The sequence below is a fragment of the Clinocottus analis genome, unplaced genomic scaffold (assembly GCF_023055335.1).
Source record: "Clinocottus analis isolate CAN_PGR_092001 unplaced genomic scaffold, fCliAna1.0.p SCAF_4, whole genome shotgun sequence".
NCBI lineage: Eukaryota > Metazoa > Chordata > Actinopteri > Perciformes > Cottidae > Clinocottus > Clinocottus analis.
Window position 1 is genome coordinate 13,510,191 of NW_027176153.1, and position 18,575 is coordinate 13,528,765.

Genomic DNA, 18,575 nt, shown 5'->3' on the forward strand with positions numbered 1-18,575 from the left:
CTCACTGGAAATGTTTCTCTGTGCTTTCAGAGAATCAGCATCAGAGCGAGGACTTCACTCGGGTTTAAAACAAGCCACAACAGACAAATGTCACGCTTCAAGTTCTCACGTCAAACCTCCAAAAATAAATATTTAACCTAAAAAATATGACGTTTTTGCACATTGAAGTGCTTGTCTAGGTGGAGCATATGGGGAGTAATTCATACAAGGATGAGTGGGGCCATTCTACCCAATTTCATGCATCCTCAGGGCAGGGGGGTTGGAGGGAGGGGGCGGTTGGGATGAGGGACACTGCTCAGCTCCATCTTGCACGGCTACACTATCAAGTACCTCGCATAAATTACACTTCGCACTCCCACATCCTAGCACCAATATTACGGGAAAAAAGAAAATCCATCAGCAATGAATGGGAGAACTGAGAATAGGAAACTAAATATGCCAAAGCACTGTGAGAGGAACAGAAGAACTCACTTGAGCTTTTTAGAAAAGTTCGTCAATTCATCTTGCTTCACATTCTGTGGACCATCAGTGGAAATAATCCTCCAAATTGTCTTTAACTATTGTTACACCATTAGCGATTTTAATAAATCTGTAAATTAGCTTTAAACAACGTCTGGCTATGACAATCTAACGTTCTTAAAATGAACTATAATAGAGCCACCTATTTTCATATCCGAGAGAAACTAATAATGTCTCTGCATAGTGCAGCTAGTTCTTTGTGCAGCATATAGTTTGAATCTTGAGTCTTTTAAATGCAGATGTAGTAGTGTCCCACTAGAAATGATCTCAACAGTACTTTACAGTTACTTCTGAACAGTAACACAAAAAAGCTGAGGAGAGCATTGCATCAATTGAGACATCAGCTTCACAAAGACAGTATTTCAGGTTTTCAGTGTATTCCCTGAATGCTTCAACTTTGAAACATTTATTGTTTTATGGGTTTCACACCTATGGGAGTGACTCATATAAATCTCATCCTGTTTTGGCCATGACACTAACATCCCTCATTCCTCTTGCAGCGGACCTGGTGTTACACTCCCATCTCCCCCTCCTGAACGCCACATGGTTCACTTTAGCTCTCATCTTTCCTCCCCTGAAACAAAAATAAACATTTGAGACCAGTTTACTGCTTGTAGGACGTGCACCTGCCTACCAGTGCTTTTAAGACCTTTAATTTGTGTTCACTGACTAAATGTAAGTGGCAGAGGGTAAGAGCCGCCTGCTAAATAACAAAAATGAAATGTAAAAAGGGTTATTAGGAGAGGGGTCGAGAGAAAAGCGTCTGCGAGTGGAGTGTCATTATACAGAGGTATACTTAATGGACCCGATAATAGAAGCACATTTTACAGAGCAACTCAAGCAGCAACACCCTCATTGGAAAAACGAAGAGCTGGCCCTTTCTGGAAACTACCGACCTCGAGATACAGTTCATTGGTGTTCAAGAATCCTATAATGGTCACAGTGTCTAATTGATTACTTATTCATTTAGTTTGCATGTATTGATTGTGCATGGCAGCAAAACAGGGAGTCATATATAATGGGCAAGGACATGTGTGCTTTATCTTTTAGAGCAAGCCAAACATACTGGCTAACAATTATGGTTTGTATGACACTCACTCCCTTATTAAAGTAAGTTGCTTCTTTAAAAATTTGGTTATATGTTGTCAAGAAAAATGCAAATGAAGTCACAAGTACAACTCTCTGAATAAAGTATAAAGACCATATTTTAAACCTCCCACAGTGAGTTGTAATAACCACAACTTGAACATGAAAAACATATTTATCCAGCTGTGAGATTGATCACTGTAAAAGGATAAATAATGAAACAAACAATTTTGGAAAAAATGGATTCACCGCTGCAACAAAGAGGAAACTAAAATTGTTATAATCTGCTTGGGTGTAATTTTACACTTCCTACTGTTCATCAGTGGGCAAATATACCATTCAAGGTCCAAGCTAAACAAAGAAAAATAGCATGTTGTTATCATGCAACATGGAGCCAAACGTCCAGATAACATAAGACTCAGTGACTTTGAACAAAACGCAACATATTGCTCATTATTAGGTCATATTTGTATTTGTTCCATCAACATACATGCTTTAATGTTCATAAACAGTACATACACACATATATTTTGTATTATGTCCATCTGAATATACCTTTATCCACCTTTGCCTAGAAAGTGCTTGATGCACTGACGGTTGCCTTTTTTCCCGTTTGTGGGTTAGTAAGCACTCCAAATACCCATGTGTGTGTGTGCACAAGTGCTGACAGTCTGTTTTTCATTTCCCCTCAAAGCTTTCATTATTCTCCATCCTCACGTACACCCTGAACTACCTTATATTTGAATGTGTAACGACATTGTACTCAGTACTTTGAATTACCTTTGTGTATTAACAGTGATATATAAAACTGAATTTGATGCCTGTCGATGGCCAATTGACTTTCACATTACATTCGTTTGTCCAAAGCGATTCAACCTCTACAGGAGAGTATAAGAAGGTGGCCTCATATTATACGTGTCTGCCTTACGAAAAAACAACTAAGAACATGATCAATTCTGCAGCACTTAGAGGATTAGACTAAGGTGTGGATGTGTAAGTAATATAATGAATATGTTAACCCAGGAAGTGTAATAGCACCAAAAAAAAAGAAAACACTGTGCGATGTAGAGAATACGCTGCAGACGAATATACCGGGCTCACCCTTTCCCAAAAGATTCACGAGGCAACAGTTGCTTCCTGATGAAAAATCAACCGATGGAAAATATGGAGAAGAATGTAATTTAACATCCTGCCTCTGATTTAAATTAAACATTTAGTGATACCCTTAGTGAAGACAACCAGGTGGTCTGCGGGGGGAAACAGTTTGCAGCCTGATGGTTAAATTTGTTCACTTTACCAGCAAGAGGACCTGCAACATCTACGATAGGAAATGCAAGATGAACTGTCACTCGTTGGGAGCGTGAAGGGGGAACAGATATGTTATTGTCTCCTCCAGCTTTGTGCAGACGAGCACAGTGCTGGAGCTCTCCAGATAAGACAGTCAGAGGGGTGGGGAGGATGGGGGGTTAAGACAGCCACCTATTTTTCAAAGTCTGCATTGTCTCCAAGTTGGTGAGAGGCATGCATAGTAGGTCTGCATTACAAATGACGGCCAGACAGGGAGCCTCCTGATAAGTGCAATCTCATGCCCTGGCCTTCCCTGCAGGGCTCCACGCAGCTCATTCCCACAGAGAGTCCTTCCTGCAACCTCGGCCAGCGTTTGTGAGGCTTATAACTTATTATGCTTATGTACTGTATATGCAAATAATAGAATAATTTTGTTTCTCGTCTAAGGTATTACATTTTGTCTCACTCATGCGGGCAACAGACAATATTTACGATCAATAGGCCGACTTCGACTTCGAGCCGACTGCCTGCAAACAAAGCTGATTGTGCTTGAGTTTGAATGAAGTGTGTTTTATGAAGCCTCACAGCCCGGTAGCGTCTACAAGGAGGGTGAGCCAATTGATGGTTGAATTATTTCACACCTCTTTTATAAGTGTTTATGATACTGGTCTCGAGCAAATGCTTATCATTTTTCTTCAGATTTAAGTCTATAAAATGACTTGTGTAACACATCTAAAGCGCATGTAATGAAAATCATGTTTTTATTGATGGCTCTCCATCAATAAAAAGATGATTGCCTAAGCTCTGAAAAAAACATGAAAGACAACAGTCACAATTTATATTAGCTGTAAAATGAATGGCTGCTATTCATATTTAACATGGACCTTGAATAATTTGTTGAATAATAGTTTCAGTGAATTGTAAAATACAATGTAACCCTGAGAGGAAAATATAAATATGTATTCAAATGATATGCATGAAATCATTTCACTACAGCAATTTAATCCCAAATTGCTGTAGTGTATACTTGTGTTACAGATGTCAACAAAGGTAGCTATAAACACTACGTTTTTGGCAGTAATAACTTCTCTTTTAAAATGTAAAAAAGAGATGCCAAATATAACAAGAGGTGTTTCTGTCAGGGTGTGGGACACACAAGCTGACAACACAGGGTTGTGTTTTAGTCCTCAGTGGTGTGACTCTGTTGCCATCGCAACCTCCGTACTGGCAGGTATGAGAGGACGCATCAGGGCTGGATGTTTGCCGACTCTGCTGTTAGCTCAGCCTTCAACAACACCTGTTCCCCACTGGCTGACAGCACCATTGCTGCTCCTGGATGACAGCTTCACGCATTTTTTTGTAGCCCTCTTTTTAGGGGATTTTTTAAAATATTAATGCATCGATGATCATAAGGTTGTAGTCATCAAGGCGAGTTCTGAGATATGGCAACACGGTAAATAACTAAAACAAAGTCGTACTTTTTGCACACTAACCCTGGGGAGGGCAAGCTACAACAGTAAAAGAGGTTAAAGTTCAATCGGGATAACCTTTAACCTGTAATGCGTGTTTAAAACTGACAGTTTTTTTGGCCTCTTGGAGCAGTGGAAACAAGTTGTGAAGAAATCCCAACCTTAAAAAGTATATGGCAAACTTTAGCAAACAGTTGCGTAGGCATCTAACAGTTATGACATAACAATATACACATGTGAAGTCATGTTGTTGGGCATCTCACACTCTTTTAGCTCCGTTTTGGTCCCAACCAACTCCTGAGGGGAAAACCTGGCGCTACGGATGTAACCGTGTCTTCCTGTCACTTGGTGCTGAGCAGAGAAAGTACAGTGAGGTTTTTAGAGTTTTCTTTACTGAAAATAGCTGCTTTCTGCCACCGAAGACAAGAGTATGAGAGCAGTGTGTTAATCAGTTAGCTGTCACTACGAGCAAAATAAAGCTATTTACTAAAAGAATTAAGCAAATACAATACAAAACAGTTAATAACGAGAAGAAATACATCAGAAAAGGTCTTACATTGCAGCATTCACTAAAATAATAAGTGTGCATGTTCTGTTCCTGCAGAAATACACAACATTGTGAACAAGGAGTTTCTTTAAATAGTACAAGTATAATGTGTTTTTACAACTGAAATATTATGCAACCGTTAAGTGCCATAGGGACTAAACTGAGGCTAATGACGACTGATCTTTGTCTCCGACTTGATGGGCAAAAAAATATGTGCATTCATTTACCCTCCCACCGTTTCTGCCTCCATTCCGTTCCAATTCCCTGAACGGGATTGCTAGTTATTATGATTCATCGAAAGAGTAAATAAAATCTCCAGCCCGGCCACTGATGTAAATGACAGCTTAAATGTGTGCATTTGCATAATAGCGGCCATGCATCAGCTGACATGCAGTTGGTACAATGAAATGTGAATCTGATCAGTGTCATTTCCTATTTCTATGATTTAGGCAAAATGGCTGAAACCGTCTTCCTGAATAATCCTGCAGCCTTTGTGTAACAACGTCGGTATGTTAGAGACCAGTCATAAAATTGTTCCAAAATATCAGCACTACTCTGGGTAGCCCAAATCTGTCATCTTGTAGACTTCATGGAGCAAAACAACAGATTAAACATTTGAGGAGAAAACATGCCTTTCTTTTTACTTTTTGCTACCGTGTGTGAACGTATTTACTCTTAAAATATACTATTTGTCTTAAAATCTGTTATTTTTCGGGGTCCACAAAGATTATTCAGACATTGTAATCAATATATTTCTTGCCACAGTAACTGTCTGTCAGTCCGTGTCTCTATGTCACTCTCAGTGCCCGCCGCACAATAAGAAATGTGAATTATTTGCATTTCCATCAACTGGTTTGGTTTCAATAAACTCAGCTCCAGCATAGTTTGGTCAGACTTGGGCGCTCTCAGCTTGATGGCTGTAAACTTCTAGGAAACCCACTTCTCCTCATCGACAACAAAATGGAGAGAGGTCTTCAGCAGTTTGTTCCAACTGGGCAGGTTTTAATCAGGTCGAGCTTTAATCAGGCTTTTATGTTTGTTAGCTAGTTTTGGCATCGCTTCATGCTGTCCTGAGACAAAGACAAGCATTCACACGTCTTTGGAGTATCCAGGAAGATGCTCGCAACGGAAACAACTCTCACCCATGTGACTTCATTCCATCACAATTTATTCAACCAAGACTGGTCCTTAAACCATTTAGGCAAAATGTACCTCAAGTTAGTGTAAAATTCTACAAAAAAAAAGCATTTTACTGTTTCCGTACAGGTTTTTAATACACAGTATTTCAAAATTTGCATATAAATATGTGAATGGAAACATGGCTAATGTAAAACTAAAACTAAGAATGTCTCCTGTCCAGTTCTTTCCTCTTCCAGGTCCTCCTCTCCCTCTTCTACAACAACAGCAGGACTCAGAAACCAAAGTTTCAAAAGGTCTAGCAACGTGTCAGAGTCCACTGGCCACGCGGCAGCTGAAATTGGACTTGGCTGAAACGGGATTGGAGGTTGAAAATTGATGGGGAATGACAGTAAGTGTCTAGAGGGGGGACATTTTTAGATTGGTTCTGCGTCTTCAGAGTGAGTGGGAGGGAAAGACAGGGCGGGGTTCAATTTTTTGCCTGTTACTGGAGACAAAATCAATTAACGGGCCCATTGTTCCCACAGAATTCTTATTCAGCCAGCTTGCAGAGGGAGGACATCCGGCAGAGGACACAGTATAGAGCCGATAAGGGCTGCTACTATATGATGGGCGCGTCTACATATACTGTATGCAGGCTTCTTAATGTATAAATAATAGAGCAGACACATTAACTTCAAAATTTCTTTCAAATGACTATATAATTTAGGCACACTATGTGTCTAAATTATACTATTTCAATTACTGCAATATAATATCCCATCTGACCAAATCAACACATCGTGAGTCCAGCTACAGTGCAACAGAACCAATTCCCACATACATCCTCATGAAGAACGTAGTCTTTAATGACAGGGTGACGTAAGGAAGTGCAACACCGGCTGGTTTTCAACATCATTTGTCCAGCAGAGACGAATGAGGCGATGTACAGTAAAACCTTAAACACAGTCTGAATGCAGAGCTTATTGTGTCACGGTTGTTCAGGACAAAGGAGCAACCCAAATCAGGAATGTGTGAAATAAAAAAGGGAATGAAAGAGCAGTCGGGGTCAAGAATTTGAGCGGCGAGTGCTTTCATGACGGGAGGATACAGCCCACATCCTCTTGTTTGTTTTGGACTTGGCAACTAAGCCATGGCCCTGCGTGAATAATTACAAACAAAGTGATTCTATTGTAAACCCATCGGAGATGCCACGTTGGGTTGAAAACTTAACCCTTTGCACTCCTTTAGAATGTATACCAGAATAAATAAATTCTTAATTTATGATCGCTCATGTATGAAAGCCCTCATATGGGAAGTGAGAGAAAAAACAACCTTTCAGTGATCCATTTACTAAGTTGATCTGAATTGTTTTCTCTCTTGTGTTTATGACTGGAAAAAAAGTTTCTGACCTCTTGTTCTCATCTGTGAAAAATTGTAGTATGGCCAGGTGTTTGTTGTTGTAATATCCATTTCAGTCACAAGAGGCTGAAGCACACTACAACACCATGTCCTGAAGAAGACAAACAGCCGAGTTTTCAATTCTTTATGCACTCTACATACATGGCACATATTGTGCATTAGTTAGCAAGTGATATCCATTTAAAGCACTGTAATAATGTACCAAATAATTAGATCAATATGAATTGTATCCCCCCCGACATGCACGTGCTTATTCACTACAGATCTCAAGTCGGGGTCGTAAAGCTCAGCGGGTATTTGACTCTCCATTCTTTCAGTTGCCGCTACTATCTGTGTGACAGAGCAAAGGGCAACGGAGCCAGCACTACCAGCTCGACTCCGATAAAATGAAAATCCTTGAGAATCAGCTATGTTGCTCAATATGAACTACATGCAAGGCAGCCTCCGGGCTAATGCACCCACTCCGACGCGGTTCTATTTCCTTGTAATGATTAAATCCCAGGAAGCACATGGATTTCATGGATTTATCCACAATCTTCAATGTAAGAAGATCGACCAGAGAGGTATTCGAAATGTGATGCACTCAATGGTGCTGTGTGCCTTGAAAGACAGTCCTTACATTCCAGGAGCATTACCTTTCAATCTTAAAACTTATTCAATTTTCTTTTCTTAGCCGAAATACTCAGAACGGTAAGAAATTGCCATTCATGTGAAACATTCTGCTGTACACTCACACACTTGGATATATTTGTGCTTTACTGAATGCATGATGGGATGCTGATTTGTGTTTGCCCTTTGCAGAGATGTATGCAAACAGCAGTCATTATCTGACCTTTATATTCCCAAGGGAATCTGTTTGTGTCCTCAGGACAACAAAAAAAAACTCACAACCTCCGTTACTGAACAAACTGCGTTGCAAATGATGTTACATTTATCAACTTTTCTATCTTGGCTGTAACTTATACTGTCTGGAGATTTGGCCTACTAAACGTACCACACTAGTGAGTGACTAAAACACATTGTGTATACTTTGGGACACAATTGACCATTTTGCAAATGGTGGCACTGTGTTTGACTGCATTTATTTTTTGCTTCACTGATTTCCATAACAGCAAATATGTTTGGCAAGTTACTTCACGTAATGCACAGAAAGGCAATGCAGTGTTGGGATTTTAAAATGAATCAGCATTTAGTCTTTATTACGACACAACTGTAGCACTTACATAAATGCAGACGTACTGTGCTCACATTGATGAATTACACAACTCAGGGTCTGTTTATTGATTTTCATATAACACATAAATTAATGGAAACCAAGACTTCCCTGGTTTTGGCGTTCCCAAAAAAAAAAACCTCTACAGAATGCCTCTTAAAATCATCAGCATAAAGAAATATACATGAAAACATGCCAATGTGGTTATTTTAATTTGGTTGCAACTGGCTGCCTGGGATTTGAGCTATTCAATATTATGTCATGTTAAACAAAGATACGAAGGGATTGACGACAAGTGGACAAAGGAGGTGTGAAAATAAGCCGTAGAGGCAGCAATTGTGAACCCGCATGTCTTTCATTTGTAGGTCCTTCAAAAAGTGAAAGCACATGTGCACACGTTCACATTATATCCCGAACACCTCATTCAGGGAAAATTGTCAAAATGCCCTCCATAGAGTTTTTCAACTTAAATGAGATCCCGTAGTCATTAATAAAAGTCAAAATGTGTGTGTCTGTCTGGCTGTGTCTCGCACACACTCCCACACTCATCTTTATGGACCATTGATAGCATATTCATCAGAGGCTCCTGACGGTAGTAACGCCTTAGCGCTGACTGATGAAGGCAGCCTGCAGTGTCTGCTCTGTCTGGGAGTGCTTTGCTCTGGATTAGCTAGTCAATTCTCATGAGCAGAACAATCTCCCCGCGTCGCCCGAGGAGATGACAGGGTCACGCCTGATGAAAACGGAAAAAAAGAGAAAAAAACACACTTTGCCTTGGGGCGCTCCATCACAGATATCAGACTCTAATATTCCGTATTAACGGAGACAGTGATGAAGAGGTATTGGTATTCAGAATAACACACACAGGGATGGATTGCTATTTATTGATGAGTACACCAGTGTGAAGGCAAGCGTGTCCCTGAAGCTTTTAATATGCCAGCAAATGTTTGGGATGAAAATGTAAGAAAATGAACCAAAGAGCTTCCATGACTGAACGCTCAAATTGTTTGTTTGATCTGACAAAATAAATATTCAATCAACATTCATGTAAAACAAAGAAAAGCTGCAAATCTGGAACCTGATGATACCGGCGAAGAATTATTTCATACAAACTACAAGCTGAACTTGAGGCTGTCGCCGTTAATTCACATCAAAGTCATTTAAATGACGATGTCACTCCCTGCGTGACTCCATCCCTTCCAGTCAGTCAGTGTCCATCAAGTAGTCTGCGCTCTAACATCACAGAATCTGACATCCACATGCTGGCAATCCTATTTCATGCTTCAGGTCCTTGGAGTAATGGGGGCTGAACTTGGGCTAGAGTAGGGTTAGAACAGAGCTCAGAGGGAAAGATAAGGCAGTAATCTCAGCCACATTCCACCACAATCTGTGCCCGTTGTCTTAAAATCCCTCTTGTGTGTCTATGGAAAGTACCCGCCACCCGAGCCAGAGCCAGAATTGCTGTTCACAGAATGACAAACGGAGTTCAGTTTATATATATATATATATATATATATATATATATATATATATATATATATATATATATATATATATATATATATTTCAACTTAAATGTTCATTTTTGGTGTAACCTTTACACAGTTACATAAGCAGCCCTCTCTCTCATTTCCAGTCTGTACACGTGCCAAATTGACAGTAATCCATCAAAACAAAGCGTTGGTTTTAAAGTCCTTCTCCCACCCATGACTTGGAAACCACAAACGGTGAGATAACTATCGTTCTTAGGTTTCAGATGGATGGATATGGTGGAAAAGGGTTTTATTTCTTTGTCACAGAGATTAGCGGTAGAGTTTCCATGAAACTGGAAGAGGTGCTGCTCAGGTCATGAGGGACAGACGGTTGAGTTGAAGATAAGATAGCTGATGGATACTATAATGGATGGATAAAGCCATTCAAACACAACTGGGGGAGTTAGACACTGCCAATGAGCCAAAATGGCAATCCTTCTACACAAGTGATAATGAAGGGGCAGGCTGGCAACCGTTATCTTCTGATCTCGTGATCTTCTTATTAGGTCCATGCGATTTATCTTCCTCCAGCATTTTGTGTGAGCAGGCATTCAGAGAGCAAATATATAGAGCAAAGCAAAAATACATACATAGACAATTCTAGGATACCGTAATTGCAGAAATATACACCATTTGCCTGTTTGGTGGCATATGATGTGCATTGTTCTGTGAGTTAGAACACTAATGAATTGGTGCTTTTCTTAGGTTTTTCCTCCAGATAGAAGCTTCAGTTTATGCTTTTCTTTTGGACAGTTGACACCAAACATGATGAGAATGTTAATTGGTTGCACCACGCCAGGCAATAATTGCTGCTGGTCATGCTTGATGAGCTGTGCCGGTAAGAACAAGTCATTCATTCAGCCATGATATAAAATAGCATATTTGTGAATACACAAGCTGTTAACATTTAGCTTGTTCTGTATCCATCTTCACTGGCTCTTACTTGTGGTTCCATTTTATTGTTACAAGTTGTTAACAGCCCCCCTCTGGGTGTTGCTATTAAACATATTGCAAACAAATAAACACTTATTTTTAAGAGATTAGTCTTGTTGTGCTTGAGTGGGAGTCAAGTAGACAACAAAGCAATAATATCTGATGCAATTGGAACAATAAACATTTTGGAGAGAGAGAGAGAGATCTCTGTGAGATGACCGGGGCTCTATGCCGATCGCTGCACAGAAACCTTATGCAGGTTCAACTGCATGATCTTATGAGATGGATGAACGGATTAGCTGAGACAGGTCGCTGAGAGGTGTTTGGATGCGTGTCCGTTCTTGTGTGACAAAGCAGGTGTGTGTATGTGTGTGTGTGTGTGTTCATCTGTGATTGTATGCATATACTGTAGTTAAGAAATGAGCTTTGGCGCCAAAGGCTAACAGTGCTGGTATTTATAGTCTGGCCCAAATGGGTCACCATGGATACTTCATCAAACCGAGGAGTCCGCATCTACAGAGTCTGTGTACCTGTATGAGGCGGCTCCCACCACTGAGACTAAGACCCTGCACTCCGTCAAATCAACCAAACAAACCCATCAACAAACCTGCTGGGCTGCCAAAAGTAAATACTGCCGCCACATAGAAAAGCCGAGCCCAGGTGACCATGATGACCTGGCGGAATAAGTAGAGTACGGCGCTGCTGAGACGATCTTGGTTGCCTCCACAGATAGTTAATGGGATCCTGGGACTGAAATATGTAACTAATAGTTATGGAGTTACATTTGTTCCCAGTTTTCGAAACGAGCAGCGATCTGCTGACGGCTTCAGTAAATAAAGCTGCGAGACCGAAATGTGTGTCACTGCAAATGTGAGCTATACTTTCTAGTGACAGAGAGCGAGTTCTGCCGTCCACCCATGTGTATTAGATGAGCTGAGGAGGAATGGCCGGTGTTGGAAAACAGCCGCTAATAGTGGGATGAATCCGATTTGTGATCGTGACAAAGCAGCCAAATTAATCTGAGATTTTGCTGAAGAGTAAATGTGATTAGACGCTAGGGTGTTCAAACTGAGAGAGTGAGATGGAACATAATAAAGGCTCCAATCAGTTCTTTCTCATAATACAAAATGACTCCTCGCTCTCAGAAAATATTTCCAAATTTGACTCGGCATGCCTCACGATTATTACAGGCGCTTCCCTATTATCCCGACTTGATTCCGACAGGCGGTGGATCATCTTTAACTCGTTCCAAATTGTCTTCTGTTTCTGCCGGACAGACATGAAGAAACGCACTAGCACCCCAGGGAGCCGCTTGCTGCCTTCACCTGCAGCACAGGCAGTGAAAGAAGGCCATGACGCAGCGAGGACCAACCTCATCTACTCAAGCAATAATGTTGTCCAAACAGATCCGCATGCACTTCATGCACATCATGCATCCATGCGTTGAATATGCAGACGGACGTGAGCATGCGTTGAGCTGCATGGGTGCAGGTTCACACCCACAGCCCTCACATGATCCTGGGTGAGCGTCAGGTCAGTCCGAACGTGTGGAAAACCAACAACAGTGTCTGCTTTATAGCCCGGTTCACATGAGGTGTTAATCCAAAGTGTTACGGCCTCTCTGATATCATATCACTCATCTGGAAACACTACTTTCACTCTGAGTGACAACCATGAGGCACAATGGAGCGATGTAATGTGAAATGGTCTTAGCTGTCTGCTGGACAGGCAGAGCGAAAGATCTGGTGTTTGAAGTGAATTTAACACGGAGCAGATCAAAACCACGACATTTCTTCGTTATTCTGCTTGGAGGACATCAACAGCTGGTCTGATTACACATAATCTGCTGCTATGGTTACAAGCAGTAATGGCTGCGTGACTAATGTTTTACAATTTCAGTTTGCAAAGACACACCGCAAATTACCTCAGCGGTAATCACAGAGGCTGCCACTAAAATTTGAGACTGAAAGGTGAGTAACTGAGCACAATTGCAAATACATAACCACACCTGGGATAGCAAGGGTTCGGCAAAGACCGCCATCCATAGCCTCGAGCTGTTTGTTTTGCTTTGAAAGCACTAATTGTGTCACAACCACACCTCTGGGTTAAGCCTGGTGGATTTATAGGACGTGCTTGAAATCATGGAACAGTTTGACCAGTTGTATGCCATATTTCTGGGTTTCTAGCATGTTTCTAGACAACGTAAGAGGCAGAAAACACATGGTTTGTCTGTCTAATGCGAACTTTTACCTCTGTGTTTAGGCTATCCTTAGTCAAAGGTTGAAGGGCAGGTGAAGCACCAGTATATAGATAAAATGCAGGTATTTGGAAGTCAAACAGCAGAGCATTTGTTCTCAGAATTGGAAGTCTTCTTGGCTGTTGTAATTCAATACTTTTCATTTAAAATAGTCTGAAACCAGTCTGACTGACTCAGCAAAAATCCCTGTGTGAATGTGGAGCATGCTTTGAGGCTAAAAACTGCAGCCAACAACCCCAGACAGGTGTTTACAATAGAAACAAAACACAACGCCTCTTTACATGACCATGAAAACATTGTTGTTTGAAGACAAACTGAACAAAAACCAAGACTGTGATCCAGTAAATGAGGGCTGGCAAAACTCCCTCACAACTTCTGGTCCCAACAGCTGAGTAAAGTGTGAATCACTGCAATATTTTCCAATCTTTGGATTTTATAGGTCAGAGGTCAAATGCCCATATTACCAGCCACATGACTCTGCATCTCTACCTGCTCATTCTTTGCACATAAGTCTCAGCCAACAGACAGCTGAAATGCCAGGTAATGGCGGACTCTCTATTCAAGAACTACTCTGAGGTCACTCAGTGCGGGTTAAAGTCTCCCAACGACTCAGCACCACAGGCTGACGGGCTGAACCACTATCAGGCATGACTCGCCAACACGTGTACATGTCACCCTTTACACTAAATAGGAAAACATGTCTCCTCTTCAAGGATCTTTAGTCCAGATTGACACTGAATAAACCCTCGTTAACTTCTCAATGTTTGAAAGTGCAGGACTGAAACACACGTCATACTAGTAAAGAAGCTACACTTGTTTTTCCTCTCACTCACCAGACTTTCTTTGGTCCCCATCTGACCTCATCCCCTCCTCCGAGGGGAGTTTTCCAGAGGATTCCAGGATTCCAGGATCTGTCAGGTGAGTGCTGGAAACTTTCAGGAAAGACACAAAGACTCCAAACTGCGCAAATCCTCCTTCCTTGAGGACCTTTCACTCAAAGCACGTCCATTTGAAAACTTTTAACAAAAAACTAAAATCAAGCGAAGTTGACATCCAGGAGCTGCGTGTTTCCCTCTGTGAGTGTACCTGTTCATGGCGACTCCCACGGCTTGAATGATTCAGTACACTGAGCCCCTCCCCCTCAACCCAAATGGTTTACTCAGTAAGGAAGAGGAGGAGCTCAGCAGGCCTGTCACAATCCTTTTCCCACATTACTCAAACACACACACACACACGCACACACACACACACACACACACACACACACACACACACACACACACACACACAGGGGAGGAGTCCATCCTGGGTGTGGGCTTGCAGGCAGGTGAGCGCCAATGTGTGTGTAGTCTAACACAGCAACAGGTCTGCCAGCTGTTGACTTGCCGGAGGGTCTCAGTAACCTAATACCATTTAAAACAACACCTTTTCGTAATCATAATCACCTTGAGCACCATTAAAATGCGCCTCAGCAGTTTCTAAACACCTGAAAAAGATACTGTCATGTTTGTTCTTATCTTTGTCCGCATTCATGATCAGCCTGTAAAACACTTTATAATTCATGTATTGTTTGTATTCTCTTGATGCACCGACCCACATTCTTTGAGTAACTTGAACAAACTACAGTAAGGTGGAGTCATGAAGCCAAATCTCTACAATAATGGTTGGATTAAGAACTACAACCAGGAGATACACACAGGATATTGTCAACAGACAGTGGATTAAGATATAGCTCCCTTTTAAATTGTATTAAAGTGGATACGCTCACATTCCTTTGTAAAACATATCTTTTAAAGCCTCCTTCATTTTAGTTTAATTAAATCTTAATATTTGTGGATGGCATGGAAAGTATGAGCAAACAGACTTTTACTATTAGTGCAGGTACACAGGTGCTACATCTCTGTTTGCTTGTTTTATTCAACCACCCCTGCAGTAACAGTAGTCCGAGACAGGCAGGTGGATGATGGATTGCTGACGTGTGAGGAGTCATACAGAAGAAGTCCTGATATTAAACAAAGGTGATGCGTCTTTGCGTTGATTAAACTTTAAATCTACTTGCAAGGACGAAGATACAAATCTCTTAAGCAGAATGATGAGTCAGACTATAAATGTTATCCTGACAAGTACACATCCAGAATTTGTCAGAAAAAGGGCAAAACAGCATTATAAAAGACTCAAACACTCATTTAATTATATCTTGATTTAGTTTCTCTTTCATACTTTTAATAATTTGTAATACAGCAGCGTTCTCTGCAAAGCCTTTGTATGTGTGCCGACATGAATATTATCAGCGAACATTATTATAGATAATTTGTTATCAGGTGAGGTCACCTTGAAATGGAACAATTCATTATTCTCTGTTCATACTGCCATATGTGAATTCTTCTCTATTTACATTCAATATACTGGCCACGCAGCCCGTGTGCTGGTGCTGGCGGGGAGTAACAGGAGCTCTCACTGGCCTCTTGGTGACTTAGTCCAAATTCTCTCAAGCCCTATTAACCAATGAGGCCACTTTAGACTCAGCCTAGACTCAATATTCTTTTGAAACATGCCTCCATAAAAGTGGAGAAAAACAATGCAGCGAGTGGAAGTACATCAAATTATGTATATTTATTGATCAACAAAAATGAAATACGAATCCCTGCTTGATTACATGACTCAATGGAGTCTCCATAACTCCCCACAGACCAGAAAAGCATGTTCTAGACTCAACCGTGGCCAATCACGAAACTGTGGACATGTACATCCAGCAACAAACTCAAATTGATGGAGTTGTTATTGTTGTAAATTTAGCTGATGTTGTTATCAAGAAGCCATGTGCACACTTCAGTACAATGCACCTACATCACAAAAATGTTGATCAATTGCTATGCCAAAAATTTTGATTGGGTTCTCTGCAGAGTTGATAATCATTCAATGTACAACCCTTCTCTCTCTGAGACAATAAAGCCGCTAAAGAAAATAATCTATTGTCGCCATGCATAATGGACAACGTGAGGAAATTGAATACTGCCTACTCAAAGGAGTGTTTGTGGCCCATGCGGGCCTGCAGCTCAACTGATATGCAGCAGATTAAAAGCTAAAGGTACAGGCACAAGATGACAGGGAGAGGCTTTGTGTCGTGAACATGTGTGTGCATGTGGTTATATAATGATTTCACGTCACGTTACCAATCAAAGCATGGCTGGCAGAAAGCAAGAAAAGAGCTGTGAAACTATATTGTACGATACAATTGGAATCCAGTCATAGAATTTGATTGGACCTTATTTTCCAGTAAAAAGGCTTTTTCTTGAAATTGTCACAAAGGCCTCTTAATGCCAGTGAAGAGAAAGGCTGCAGTAGTTATATTGCCTACAATTAACATCATGTGTCTCTATCGAGTACTGCTTGGTTTAAGAATGAGAGTTGACTCAGCAATTTCCCCATTATGGAGAAAAGACAGTCAGAAAGAGAACGTGAGAAAAAAAAAATACAATCGTTCCATTTACCATGTGAAGCTGTGGGTTCTAAGGTTGTTCAAATCATCTTGCTGGTCAAATTGACTGCGACTAAAGCATTGCATGGCAGTTCCCTAAATGCTGGAAGGCGGTCATTTTACGACAAAGAGGATTTACTATCCAAAACAAGATCATGCTACAGTAGCAAAGTGGACCCGTACTTGTACCCGTACGATGCCACTACAAATATTATCGTGGGCTCTCAAGCTCCCACCTGTGCAAAAGTTTCTATATTCAACATTTACACTAACTCCCAAGCAATGTATACGGACCACATCGCCACACTATGCTCTCTTGCTCAGTAGACGGCAGACTACAGTATATTACTTCTGCTACTCTTGCTCCAGAACTGTTGGGACATTCTAGTGGGACAAGTTGAAAGATCTTTTGAGATCGTTTTGAAATCTGGAGTCGATTATTTCAGTCTTGATCTTTTATGATATGAATGTATATAACTGTTGAAAGATGTGTTGATTTCCAGTTTTCATGGTCTGGTTTGGAATGTGGTATGTGTTGGAGGGATCGTTTTGAGATAGTTTTGAATTGTTTGAGAATTGTTTAAAATCATTTGAGATCGTTTTGTTCGAGAGTCTGGGCTCAATTGCTTTGGTCTGCGCCAGTACATATCTCAGGGGGAAATTTGTGGTCTTTTCATTCCAGTAAAGTTTTTGCTGATAGAAACTACTTGATCACTCTTGTGATTATTTCTTCCCCTGTGTTCAGGGGTGTAACACTAGCGACAGCGTAAGGTAACGAGGAAGTGGCCCAGCCGTGGTTCAGGCTCAGACACTTATAAAGATGAAGTGCTAATCAGTGGGTCTGTTGGGTTTCCTAATTAAAAGAATGTTCTTGGCTCGTGCTGGCTATTTGCACTGCATTAAGACAGCATCAAATTACACTACAGGGATGCACGGCTTGGAAAGCATAATGATGTTGTAAAAAATATATATAAATATATTTAAGGTAAAGGCAGTATCACGGAAATTGCGGCCGCTCACCTTGTATGATGCAACATGACACACAAGCACACACACGTTTCTAATTTCTGGGACGTCTGGCAGTGATGTGCCTAGAGCACTGCGCCTTAAATGAAAATCAATGGAAGTAGGTAATCTCTCTCTCTCTTTGCACTCGGTTTACACAATACCTCAAAGGAAAGAAGCACCACCGCACACTGCCAAGAAGACGTCAACCTTCCATTGTTTATGTGAGAAAGGAATGAGGGTAAAACAGAGACTATGACAGAAAGATTTGCAATTAATTGAGTGTGTGTGTGTGTGTACATGGACGGTCAACTTTTCATCGCTGTATTGCTGTTGCTTGTGAACAATGTAGCGTCCATCTCTTTTATCGCCCATCTTTAGAACCGTCGAACTGTCCAAGTTACAACACAATGCACGTGTTAATGGACACCCTATTCTCATAAATTCACACTTTCTCATTTTTCCATTGCCAAGATTGTTCTTGACAATGCATCTTTCACAGCAAAACCTTGAAACAACCTCTGTGCGAACGATCAGCCCACGAGTCACAAAGTGTGAACTGGTAGAGAGAAAAATAAATTGCCAGTGAGCTGTGAAGAGGACAGATTACAAAGGAAGATGGTCAGAACAGGAAGATAGTATTACCTCCATCACACCAACGTGCCAAAGAAATGGAAGGAGAGAAATGTTGCGGCCATTTAAGCATTTTCT

The 18,575-nt window shown here is 41.0% G+C and overlaps 1 protein-coding gene across 3 annotated transcripts in view; it reads right to left on the bottom strand.

Annotated features, from left to right (window-relative positions):
* The window catches only part of LOC137800117 (kazrin-like), a 149,243-nt gene that overhangs the window by 18,636 nt on the left and 112,032 nt on the right, over positions 1-18,575 (bottom strand). The window lies entirely within an intron of this gene.